This window comes from Ictidomys tridecemlineatus, chromosome Y (genome assembly GCF_052094955.1).
Source record: "Ictidomys tridecemlineatus isolate mIctTri1 chromosome Y, mIctTri1.hap1, whole genome shotgun sequence".
NCBI classification, from domain to species: domain Eukaryota; kingdom Metazoa; phylum Chordata; class Mammalia; order Rodentia; family Sciuridae; genus Ictidomys; species Ictidomys tridecemlineatus.
This window is the reverse complement of record NC_135494.1, coordinates 14829529-14843274: the sequence shown is the minus strand read 5'-3', so window position 1 is coordinate 14843274 and position 13746 is coordinate 14829529. Positions and strand designations below refer to the sequence as shown.

At 43.2% G+C, this 13746-nt stretch overlaps 1 pseudogene across 1 annotated transcript in view; it reads right to left on the bottom strand.

Moving 5' to 3' along the window:
* Positions 1-1463: 1463 nt before the first annotated feature.
* LOC144372035 (E3 ubiquitin-protein ligase RNF217-like) overlaps positions 1464-13746 on the bottom strand; it is a 105538-nt pseudogene continuing 93255 nt past the window's right edge. Inside the window, exons 3-4 of the transcript XR_013432074.1 lie at positions 3831-3920; positions 1464-1923 (exon numbers count right to left, since the gene is read on the bottom strand). The product of XR_013432074.1 is annotated as an E3 ubiquitin-protein ligase RNF217-like (transcript). The remainder of the gene's footprint in view (positions 1924-3830; positions 3921-13746) is intronic.

Below are 13746 nucleotides of genomic sequence, written 5' to 3'. Positions count from 1 at the left end.
GCCACCACGGAGTGGTCTTCCTTGGTCTTAGGTTTGGGCACAAAGCGGTCTCCTCCATTGTAGATGTTCTGGGGAATTGTCTGTCCGGCAGGAGGACTCGCAGGCCCCGGGTGGGCGCCACGCAGCCCAAGGCCAGACCAGCTCAGCCATCAGCTGCCTGTTTCTCTGGGATCACAAAATGCCTGGTCTTCATCAGGTGGCTCAACAGATGCACTGGTGTGGGGGGGCAGGAAATCAAGAAGTCCAAAAGTAAACAGAAAAGTCTATTTACTTTTAGCTTTGGGGACTACTAGCAAAAAGCTAAAAGTAAATAGATCAGTGGAGCAGAGGGAAGGGAAGAGGGGGGAGGGGAGGGGAAGGGGGAAGAGGAGAGAGGAGGGGGAGGAGGGAGGGGGAGCGGAGGGGGGAGGGGGACAGGAGGTGGGAGGGGAAGAGGAGGGGGGAGCCCCGGAGAGGATGGGGGAGAGGAGAGAAGCAGGGACTGAGTTATAGCAAACTACCTTCTGAGCTTTTATAGTTACGTCAAAATGAACCTTAATGTTATGTGTAACTAAAAAGAACCAATAAAAAGGGGAAATAGTTCAATTTCATCTTCTTTTTTTTTGGTACCTCGGATTGAACTCAGGGACACCCAACCACTAAGCCACATCCCCAGCCCTTTTTATAGTTTATTTTGAGACAGGGTCTGGCTGAGTAGCTTAGGCCTAAGTTTCTGAGGCTGGCTTTGAACTTGCTGTTCTCCTGCCTCAGCCTCTTGAGGGGCTGGGAATACAGGCGACTGCCACCACACCCAGCTCATATTCCAATCTTTTATATTTACTGTACTCTATGTAAATACAATATTCTATGTATTGAAAAAAAATCCAAGACATCACCCATTTAATGACACAACATCCAGAAGCAATTTTAAAAGACAAATACATTCAATTGCATTAATGAAAAACAAAATAAAAATTTTTTCATGGCAAACAAACAAAAATGACTACAATCAATCAAAAAATGAGAAAGTGGGAAAGTGTATTTGCAACCTATATTACAGAAAAGGACTACTGTCCCTAATATACAAATAACTCTTAGAAATTTAGGAGGAAACAGGCCAAGTAGCCATTGAATAAATTTAAAAGATATATGCACAGAAAGTTCATAGGAAAATAATTGAAAAAAAACTTTGAATTGAGAAAAAATTTTCAATAGGGCTCAAAATGAGACAAGTAAAAATAAAAACTACACCATGATGGTATCACTTTCCTCCAAGTTCACTGGTGTATTCTGTTTGAAAACAGCACCACTTACACAATTCTGGAAGTGATATAGAAGCTTCTGCACCACTTACACAATTCTGGAAGTGATATAGAAGCTTCTGCAGAGGAAGTTTGGAGACAACTAAAATGTTGCATATGCACTTTTTATTCTCCCTCTACTCTCTCTCTCCCTCCCTCCCTATAGTGAGCACATAGATTTCATATGGTTGGTTTATTTTAATCAATACTTCATTTTGTCTGTAATTCCAGCAAATCAGGAGGCTGAGGCTGAGGCAAGTGTGAGATCGGCCTCAGCCACTTAGCAAGGCCCTAAGCAACTTAGCAAGACCCTGTCATAAAATAAAAACCAAAAGTTCCGGAGATGTAGCTCAGTGGTTAAGCACCCCTGGGTTCAATCTCTGGTACACAGAAAAACATTTTACATAGGTCTTTTCTGATGTTCCTTCTGTCTGCTGTGGTAAGACCCTATGTCCTTTCAACTCGAGTCCATACTCTGATAACTTCTAGCTTTCTGGCATGAAAGTTGTCTGGGCATTGTCCTGTGTACTTCCTGCCCCAGACCTGGAACCATACCTTTAAGGAATCTTGGCTCCTCTCCTGGAGATGATTGCTCAGGGTGCCTGGGTTCCGGCACAGGCATGGCTGTTGGGTTGTATTGCTTCTGTTTTCAGCAGAAAGAGGAAAACACTCAGGTTCATTGAACAGCAATAAAAGCAACCAGTTCACCAACTGCTTAATATGAAAGTCAGCAGTGTAAAGGAAAAAATAAGCATTTATCCTGATTTTTCTGTATGAAGCATCTGAACAAATCTTCCCAAGTGTTGAGGACACTGCTACAACAAGAATGAACAAAGTAGGAAAATCACGGTTTTCAAGACCAGACAAGAGCATTCTCCAGCAGCAAAGTTGAAGCATTTAATTATCATCCATCACCACCTGAATGTCTTTGCTGATCTTAGCGTCACTATAGTTGGGGCATCAGCCATTAGGCACCTCTGTAATAACAAGACACAAAGCAATACGACCCTGCCTTTGACATATCCTTGCCCTGAACATTCAACATGCAGATACGAAGCCTGAACAACTAACTTCCCTAACAAGCAACGTAGAAAATGGAGAAAGAAAATAAATGCCACTACAAAGAATCAAACAGGTAGCTATAGACAACCAGAGTGGCTAGGCAACTAACGTTTCTGCAAAAGGTCATCAGCATCAGCGTGGGGCTCAGGGGAAGAAGGGGCACCCTAGAGACTCAACAGTCTTGCCAGCCAAGCACAAGGTGTTAACCCCACAAACCAGCTAGAAATGATAACTCCAACACAGCCAGGGACATTCAGTTAGGATCCAGGTGATAAGTGATACCAAGGAATTTATGTTAATTTGTTAAGTAAAATAACCAGGGTCACATTATGACTTTTGTGGTCACAGGGAATTTTTGTCTTTTTGAACTCCTTCCTACATAAAAATGTCCTTCCTCCATAAAAAATGGTGTTCAAAGTATATTTTATGATCTCATTGGCACAAATATTAATATAACACCAGTGTAGATTCAATGTCATATTTTTGGTATTATTTATTTTTCTGACTTTGAAAGAAATAAAAACATTTCTTTTCTGGGCTCCTGTCGTTCCTGTGGGTCAAGGCAGTGTGCTCCAGGGGCGAATCATCCCTGATGATAATGCCACAAACAACTGAAGGAATGCCTTCAGAACCAGCTTAGGTGCTAAGGTAAATGAATAAGAACTTAGTTCACAGAGACAGGAGCTCAAAGATAAGCACATAAAACAGAATATGCAAATATGCCATTCTAAGGGGGGAACTTGAGAGCCCACGTAATCAATGTAGAAATTAGAAACAGCAAGGAAGAGAATGGCCATCACTAAAAAAAAATGCTGGCAGCATTAACACATGGGTGATGATCACATTGAACTCAGAAAACAAGGACTATGGCTAAGGAATCAGTCTAAATAGCCTCAGTGCTATTGCTGATCCACAATGAAGTGGCGCTCCCACAGGTCAGAGCTGTGCTCTTCTGCATGAGCCATTCATGGCCTATGTCTCCCTAAAAGAGCAAAGGGCAGCCCCGGGAGGAATGCTGTTTCCCAGTTACTGTCAGACCACTAGATGGTAGTGTACAGCCCTGGAGAGTCCTCATCTCCAATTGGTATAAGCCAATGGTGATCACTGTATATCTGGGTCCACGAAGGAAACAGACCTCAGGGGAACCTCAAGACAGGAGGCACTGCTATTTGGGAATTATGTGTATAGAGTGGGAGCTGGCAATGCAGCACCTGGTGCCTAACTAGTACGGTAGCATTTCCATAGGGCGGACAACCAGGTAGTGCTTGGCCCAGGCACATGCCTTCCCATACAAAATCCCCATCCAAGCCTCTTTCCTAATTTCTATCCCTTACCCAGCCTCTGTAGAAAGAGGTAAAAAGGCAGAATTCTCATCCAACAGATAAAATTACCATCTCTATGAGAGCATAACTGTACATGTGTGATAAAGAGACTTGGGAGCAAGTTCTCTGGTTCCTGCTAGAGTGGGGTGAAAGGTGCCAAGCATACCTTACTTCTCTGATCAACGATAAAATTGAACAAGATGCTAAAGCAACTCTTCTTCAGGCACCGGGCAGCAGACAATAGAGGAATGTGATCCTAGAAAGAAAGAAAAAAAAAAACACTCAATGTAAGTCTTCCATCCACCCCATGTTCCTGCTTAGGGTCGTTTTCGAAAAAGCAGCTCTAGGAGTTCAGCCCAGGGCATAGTGCTCTGTTTGAAAGGAGGAAGCAGATATGACAGATGGAACTGACCGAGAAATATCCCCAGAAAACTGCATTTTAATTCACCTTGAATCTTGGCCAAATTCTAAAATCCTGGCAGAAAATAGCTACCGGGGATGGGGACAGCATTGTGAGCTGGCCAGAGATCCCAGAGATCACATATATTGGGAGGGTTTGATATTCTGACCATTTAGAAGGAAGAGATCTTGCTAATCATCCTGGGCATTTAATTTAGATTCCCCCCAAAAAGGCCATGATTTTAAGAGTAAGGTTTTCTCTAACTAGAGACTAAGAAAAATTCCAGACCTGCCCTGAAGTCTACAGTGAGATCCAGTCTACACACCAGTAAATTAATAAAGCCCACTACTCTCTAAAAGAAGACAACGAAATCTGGACTCCCCTGACGAGTGCTCTGGCTTGAGTAGGTGTCCACTCCAAAGGCACACGAGTTGAGGCTTGGTCCTCTGGGCCCACTGTTGGAAGCAGCACTGTGTGGGCATGGTCACAACTGGGCCACCCTCTTTCAGAGCATGGGGCCCTAGGCCAGCAGCCACTGGACAGGAAGCCAGAGAGTAGCCAGCAGGAGGGGAGTGGCAGTGGCACCAGGGTCCCAGGCTCTGGTCTTCCTGCTCCCACACCTCGAGGTCTGGAGAGTGTGCCTTTAAAGACTCAAGGCCAGACTTCCCAACAGTCTGGATTCTCAAGAGGCTTATTTTAATTTGCATAATCATTCTTAGCAGTTATAGCTACACGAACTAGTAGATAACATTAAGAAAAAAATGTTTTTTCTATGTGGTGACTGCCTTTTTAAATGATGATAATTGCCTTTTTAAAACAAGTTAATATTCTCATAATACTCTTTCTCTTTTGTTGGTTGGTCAAGCCAGACTATTTCAGTCATGCTTTTAAATAAAGAATCAAATCTTGGTTTCCATTCTTGGGCTCATATTTCTTTCTGTTTCCATTTTTTTTTACTCTTTTTTTTTTTACTGGTACAATTATCATTATTTTTTTGCAAGGGCTGACTGATTTGTTGATTTTCTAACAATTTTAATTACTTGGTTAGGTGTTCCATGTAGGATTGTATTTCTCTTTTTCTTTATTAATGCTACCTATTTTAGCCTTTCCTGCATGCTCTCTGGTTGCTAGTTTTATTTCTGGTCTATCTATCATCTCCGGAGAGTTTGATGCCTTGTTCCTTTAATTTGTGATGATGAAGTTATTTAACAATGCATTTTCTTTGTTTGCAGGTTCATTTGTGTGTGTGTGGCAGAACTTGATACTGCACTCTGACCACATCTGCAAAAGACGAGGAAACCACCAAAAGCAATGCCCAGCTTCCACCTCCAGGAGCTCTCGGTAGGACTCCCAGTGAGAGGCAGGGAGTCCTCAGCCCATCCGCATGAGACCCTGGGGTGTAACTCAAGAAGGCATCCTGTGTTTACTGCAGAACTCTTCACCACAGCCAAGATGTGGAATCAACCTAGGCGCTCACTGGCAGATGGACAAGTCAGGAAAGCATGTTGTACATACACAATATTAGCCACAAAAAGAAAGTCCTCTCATTTGCAGCAGAGTGGACGAACTGGAGGACATTAGGTGACATAAGTAAAGTATGCAATACACATACCGCACATCTCCTTCACATATGGAAGCTGAAACATTGGTCTTGGAGAAGAGAAGAGTGGGAGAGTGGTCACCAGAGCCTGGGTGAGAAGGGGATGGAGACAGGGGGCTGATGGCCACGGGGTTCTTCTGGAATACGCACGGGTAGGAGGAATAATTCCAGTGTTTGCAGCACAGTGGGGTAACTATGGTTGGCAACAACAAACCGAATATTTCAAAACAGCTAGTGACCCAGGAATCACACTGTTATGTATTTTCCCAAGCGAACAAAAATATACTCTCATAAAACTTTGTGTGTGTGAATATTTTAGTCATAGATTTTTTGCAGTAGAAAAAAAAATGGAAATAACCTAAGTGACCATAAACTAGTAAATGGATAAATTAATATGGTCTATACACTCAGTGGAATACTACTTGCCAATAAGAGAGGACAAACTACAGGTGAATATAACATCAAAAAATCGCAAAAGCATGTTAATTGACAAAAGAGTTTACATTGTAAGTTAACATTTGTGTGAAAATCTAGCAGTTCAATTAGTGGTTGCCTGAGGTCAAGAACGAGGAAAGAGAACTGAACCTACATTGTAAAAATGTTACGCGATGATGAAGATATTTTATATAATTTTTTCCTACAAATCCTTCCTATGTTTATTTTAAAACATCAAGTCATATACTTTCAATGTATGAATTTTACTACTCCAATTCAAATATACCATAATGAAATTCAGAGTATGTGGTCAAGCTATCATCCAGCATTGTCTTTTGCTTATCTAACAAATGTTGACTGTTATAAATTGAATTCACCCTCTGACACTGTTTTCTTTCCTAGACTCTCAGATGCAAATACATTCTTAAATAGCTAAAACTCAAGAATTGCCAATCATATTAATCCACTCTCTTGGCAATGTGACGAATTTCTCTCTGGCTTTGTTTTGTTCCCTTTTTGTGGTACTGGAGTCCAGTGGCATTCTCCTACCAAGCTGCATCTTTAGGGCTCTTTCAGTTTTTAAATTTTGGGATAGGATCGTGCTAATTTTCTCAGGCTGCCTGTGAGTTTCTAGGATTACAGGTGCGTACCCCCACACCTGCTGCAAAGTGACTGAGCTAAATATGTGCATGTGTCTGGGGGGGGGGAAACAGCTAGTAAAGGAGAGTTTGAATGGTCCTAGGAAAAGTAAATGTCTGAGGTAATAGATACGCCAAGTACCCTGATCTGTTCTGTGCATATTTGTATGCATGTATTAAAGTACCCCATAAATATGTACAATGATTATGTATCAAATAAAAATGTATTTAACTTTTTTTTAAGTACCTCTTCATATAAAGTCCTGAGGAAACCTCAATATTCTTGAACTCTGGCAACTGTGAATTATAGAATAGGCCCTCTCACAGGGCCATGAAAGTTCTCAGCCCTCAGCGCTCATCAGAATAACCTTGTGACTTTTTAAAGTTCACCACCTGGGTGCCCCCAGTGATCACAGGGATCCAGGGCCAGGTTTTCAGATGGCTCTTCCCAGCAGCAAGGCTGGGGACCAACAAGTCAGGCATGAAAAATGTTGACTTAGAAGGTACAGTTGCTGGGGAAAGGGATCCTTCCTGATGCTGAGGGCCATGAGAGAGGCAGGGCCGGCACCAGTGGAGAATAAACAGTGGGGAAAGATATCTGTGGAGGCCCTTCTGAAGGGACAGACAGCATGAGGAGGGCACTGGGCAAGGGCTAGGGTCCATCAGCCCCTCTGCCAGCTCTACTTGTGTCCTGTACTTCTTTCCCAACCTGAGACAAATTGGCAAGGACAGTAGCTTTACCCATGATTGTTTTGAAAAAGGTACTGCTTTTTATAAACGTAAGATTATATTCTCATTCGTTCTGTTTTTTCTTTCCCTTGTGAGCTCCTGTGCCTTGAGGGTTAGTTCTCCTCCACAAGCCTTCCAGGATGTCAGGGTGGTTGTGAAACTGCCCTGTTGCCTGCATTGTGGAAACTAAGTCACCTGCTTCCAGCTCCTTCTTTCCCTGATTCTGTAGGTCCATTTGCAGTCATCTTTGTTCTGCTGTTAATGACTTTTGCTTTCTATATGAGGTTCTAATTATATCATGTCCAAGAAGCCAATTCTGTAAGCTTTTAGGTAGAAGAGGCACAATGTCCTGAGCTCACCGTGTGGATCCTGGACAAGGTCCCGGCTGCCCGGGCCTCTTGCTCTTCCTCAGGTAATGAGGTGAGCATGACTTCGAGCCAAGCAGGCAGGTAGGAGGTGAGAAGGAGCCGGCTAAGTTTTTCCTGCTGTGATTGCCTTCTTCATTTTTTTTTCTTTTGCAGGCCTTGGGGTGGAACCCCAGGGCCCCAAGCATGGTAGGCAAGTGCTCTGCTGCTGAGCTCCACCCCAGAATGTCTTCAATTTTAAGCCATCTGGAAAGCCCATAATAGCAAACTTTCCTCGTTTCCTGCTTCCCTGCTTGCTTGATTTCCCCTTCTCGCCTTTCTCTTTTTACTCTCTTCCCATCCTTCTTTCTGTCACTGTCTTTCCCCCCTCTCTTCCTTTTATATTTGGCTTGAAACTCAGAACTGAGGAGGCTCAATAAGGCGGCTTGTTCATGATGCTGTCTGATCCAAGTTGAAATCTCTTAATTTTTTCTTGATATTTGATCACAGATCTGGATTCACAAATATTAGCAGAAAAAAAAAGAATTCAGCATTTTTCTTTCCAATCTGAGCCCATTGATTCCAATCAGAGAGATTCCAGCAGTAAGGGCTTTATCAATAATGACAGCTTGAGCCCTTAATGATCAGCCCCGACTGGACATTCTTACAGCCATCCAGACCTGCCCAGCCCATGTCCGTGGTGCTGTCACCTCCAGAAGCTGCTCCCTGCTCACGACCTTGAGTGCACTCTCATCTGGTGATTCTAGTTGCTGAGCCTTGCTTCCTCTTCTTGCTAGCTCAATAAAAACCCACCATTAGCCAGTCCAGTGCCGGGGCTCTCCATTGGTATTCGCACCACATGGCCATCACTCTAGCCCTGGAGACAAAGATTTCTACTGTTTAGGACCAAGAGAAAGGCACTAGCTCAACTGTCTGCTTCAAGAGAATGAAGACAAGCCACAGATTGAGAAAACTTTGCAAAAGACATTTTAATAAAGGATTGCTACTCAGAATATACAGAGAATTCTTAAAATGAACTTGGTAAGAAAACAAACCTTTTGGTGCAGCCTGTGGGTCAAAGGCCTGATCAGATAACTCACTAAAAATGGCAAACAAGCATATTAAAAGATGCTCCACATCAGATGTCATCAGAGAATTACAAATTAAAACAATAAAGAGACATCACTGGGCACCTATTAGAATGGTCAAAACCCAGAACGCTGACAGTACAAAGTACTGATGGAGCTGTGGAGCAGCCAGAACTCTCTTGTATTAATTCCTGGGGCAAACTGCAAACTAGTAGACAGGCGGTTGGGCAGTTTCTTACAAAACTAAACATATTCTTACTGTACAATCCAGCAACTGCACTCTTTGGTATTGACCTAGAGGGGTTAAAAATGTGTATCTACATAAAAACCTGAAAATGATGTTCGCAACTTTATTCATAATTGCCAAAACTTGAAAGCTAACAAGATGTCCTCAGGATAAGTAAACTGTGGTTCATCTAGACAATAAAATATTTCTTAGTACTAAAAAGAGGCCACAAAAAGAGGTGGATGAAGTTTAAGTGCACATTGTTAAGTGAATGAAGCAAATCTTAAGACTATATACTGCATTTCAACTAAAAGGCAAAACTGTGGAGACAGTTAAAAAAAAAAGTTCCAATGGTTGCCAGAGGGAAAGGGGAGAGCCCTCTGGAGGAACAGACAGGGTAAAGAGGGCACAGAGGATTTTGAGGGCAGTGGAAACCACTCTTTTGTGATACTATAATGGTGATGCCTGCCATCCTGGGTCTACCTAAGCCCTCAGAGTGCCACCGTCATGGACCGTAATGCGAACCATGAACTTTGGGTGGTAACAATGCATCGCTGTAGGTTCATCAATCCTAACACACGTAACCTCCTGTGGGGGAGTTGGTGGGGCAGGGATCCTGTGGGAAGTCTGTACTCTTTGCTCAAATTTGCTGAATGTAAAACTGCTCTGGAAAAGAAAATCCATGTTGAAGGGGAAAAAAGAAATGTCTACAAATCACCTTTTACTCCTTGTCACTAAGATGGGCCTACCTTGGAGCAAGGACTCACCTGGAGGAGGAGGCTTCGCGGGGGAAGCAAGCAAGACAGCCAGGCATTTTCTAGTATGCGTGTCACTGGAGAAGTTGGGTCACCTGCAACTATTGGCCAACATCGTTGGCCGTCCCTCAACCAACCTGAGGCAGTGGCCACGGTGTTCCTCGAAATCTTCAAGCTCAACCCACAGCTACTCAAATCCACCAACGGGACAAAGAAGATGGTCAGCTCTGCGTTCTTCCTGGGTATGACGAGACCTCGCAGGGCATGTTGGCTGGCTTGGGTCACGCCAGCACCCTTGGCCCTCACTTGGGTGTTACAGTCCGTGATGACTGTCTTCTGGTGAACTGCTGCTGTCTCTGGGTTGAGCTCTTCTCTTTGTAAGACACCCCGCCACACCAGCCACTGCTCCCATTGGTCCAATGTGACTCTGGTTCGACCAATCAGAGCCCTGTATTCCCCTCCCACAGCGATTGGCTTCAGGAACTAGACCACCAGAAACCACACCCCTAAACTCTTCTGCCATTTGAGCCTATAAATTCCCTGCGGCCTGAGCGGTTTGGGGTTGGATTTGCAGTGCAGATTCACCCACAGGAAGCCTGGCACCTGCCAGGGGGTGCCCATGGAAGGCAGCTGGTGAGACGCAGGAGCCTGTCCCTTGGCCTCGGGGTGTAGGCAGCTGCTTCTCCTGGAAGCTTCTGGAAGAGAGGTAGCTAAGAGGCCAGGTAGAGTGGGATGCCTGAAGGCAGGACAGGTCCATGAGGGGCCACCAGAGTGAGCCTCCCAATGCTCCAGATCCGCCTCCACAGATCAGGCTTCCACCCTGACTCCCCTCTGCACCTTTTCTGTACCTCCTTTTCCTCCAAAGTAATAAAAACAGTTCTGTGTTCCTTCCCGTGTGTCACTTCTCAAACACAGCCAGCTCTTTCTCATAATACCCAGCACTTTGCAGTCTGCTTTCTCCTTCTCCCTTCACAGCCCACCAGAGCAAAAGTCAGCCCGCCCACCCCCAAATTAGCACTCTCGTACTATCCCGGGATTTCTGGAACCCTCGCCCTGAGAGTCAGGCTCTCCCTGACCACCCTCAGCTGAGGCCACGTTTCCCACACGCTTGGCAGTCCTCAGCTCTGGTGGTGCACTAAATCACTCACAAATATTAGACCAAATACGAGTTCTGGACCCCATCCACAATTAGGATTGAGTTGCTCAGGCACCAGGATTTCATAAATTCCCCAGGTGACCCAAACGTGCAGCTCCGCAGTGTGAGTGTTTAGTTTCTGGGGCTCTGTCATCATGGCTCCTTGCACCTGCATGAAGAATTTAGTGAAAAGTCCAGACAAAAAGTCTCAAAGAACGTTTAAGACTAAAATCTTCCAGTGGATTCCACTGTACATGGAATGTTCTAGAAGGCTCTGCATGTCTTGAACGTCTCTCCTATTGTAGCCTAGGGGCTCCCTCCCATCCCCCCTGCTCCTGGGGACCTCCTATCTGGGGCCTGATTCCCACTCCTCGGTCAGTTCTGGGATTAAACACCCTTCTCAGGAGGCCTTCAGTGACACCTGGCTGAAGTGTTTCCTCAGCAGTTGCTCCAGTGAATTATTTTGCTTTATTTGTGCTTCATGCTTTATTTTCATAACATTTAGCACTAGGTAAGGAAGGTATCTTGCCTTTTTCTGTGTGTAGGTACTTATTTTTCATATCACTTCCCACCCACCCACCCCCAGAATTTCACTTGTATCCCCAGCATAGGGGATCCGGAAGTAGAACCTGTGTTCACTAAGTGAATAGAAAAGACCAGAAGATCTATTTCTCATCTAGAAAAATAAGAGACCCAGAATAGCTAAAGCAATCTTTAGCAAGAAGAGTGAAGTAGGTGGCATCACTATACCAGACCTTAAACTATGCTATAGAGCAATAGCAACAAAAACAAAATGGTATTGGCACCAAAACAGACTGGAAAAACAATGGTACAGAATAGAGGACACAGAAACAAGCTACACATAACTACAGTTATCTTATATTAGACAAAGGGGCCAAAAACATGCTTTGGAGAAAAGATAGCCTCTTCAACAAATAGTGCTGGGAGAACTGGAAATCCATATGCAACAAAATGAAATTAAACCCCTATCTCTCACCATGCACAAAACTCAAATCAAAATGGATCAAGGACCTAGGAATTAAACTAGAGACACTGTGCCTTTTAGAATAAAAAGTAGGCCCAAATCTCCATCATGTCTGATTAGGCCCCAACTTCCTTAATAAGACTTCTATAGCACAAGAATTAAAATCCAGAATCAATAAATGTGATGGATTCAAACTAAAAAGCTTCTTCAAAGAAACAATCAGTGAAGTGAATAGAGAGCCTAGATTTGGGGAGCAAATTTTTCCCACATGCACATCAGATAAAGCACTAATTTCTAGGATATATTAAGAACTCAAAAATATTAACACCAAAAAAACAAATAACCCAATCAATAAATGGGCCAAGAAATTGAACTGACTCTTCTTAGAACATGATATACAATTAATCAACAAATATATGAAAAAATGTTCAACATCTCTAGCAATTAGAGAAATGCAAATCACAACTACTCTAAGAGTTCATCTCACTCCAGTCAGAATGGCAGCTATTATGAAGATATAACAATAAGTGTTGGCGAGGATGTGAGGAAAAAAGTACACTCATACATTGCTGGTGGGACTTGCAAATTGGTGCAGCCAAAATGGAAAGCAGCGTGGAGATTCTTTGGAAAACTTGGAATGGAACCACTATTTGACCCAGCTATCCCTCTCCTCGGTCTATACCCAAAGGACTTAAAAACAGCATACTACAGGGACGCAGCTATATCAACGTTTATAGCAGCACAATTTACAATAGCTAAACTGTAGGACCAACATAGATGTCCTTCAGTTGATGAACAGTTAAAGAAACTGTGATACATACACACACACACACACACACACACACACACACACATACTATTCAGCATTAAAAGAGAATAAAATCATGGCATTTGCAGGTAAATGGATGGAGTTGAGAATGTAATGGTAAGTGAAGTTAGCCAGTCCCCAAAAAACAAATGCTGAATATTTTCTCTGACATAAGGATTTCTCTGATATAAGGATGCTGATTTATAATGGGGTTGGGTGAGTAGCTTGGGAGGATTAGACAAACTATAGGTAGGGAAAAGGGAGGGAGGGAGGGACAGGGAAATGAAATAGGAAAGATGGTGGAATGAGATGGACATCATTATCCTAACTACATGTATGAAGTCATGAATGGTGTGACTCTAATTTGTGTGCAACCAGAAGTATGAAAAATTGTGCTGTATATGTGTAATATGAATTGTAATGCATTCTGCTGTCATATATAACAAATTAGAATAAAATAATAATAATAATAATATTAAAAAGAACAGAAGATGCCAAGTTTCACCGGAAGGTGGCAGCATGCGCACAGTCAAAAGAGTTCCTCTGTCTGGGTCCCCACCAAAGAACAAGCAGAGGAACTGTCAGCCTGGAGGCATTACCGGCTTCTCATCCTTCCATATCTACCTAAAGAATCTAAATGCAATGAAGTCCCCCTTCACACCACTGGAAAGGAGGGTAAGCTTTTAAATTGTCCCTACTGGGCCCAGGTGTTGCCTCTTTATAACAGACTCATCAGTAATCTCCTTAAATATTGGACATCATTTAAAAAACAGCTGCAAAATATATTTTTTTTTAATTCCAAATGTTTGAGAAGTGAAGGGTATAGAAGACTTTTAAAGATGAGCTTAGATATTCTTGTTTTGAGAGGAAGTCAGCTAAGGCTAGGAGTCAAGACCTCATTTACAGATATTTTTTGATTAGCTACAATACTGTATGCCT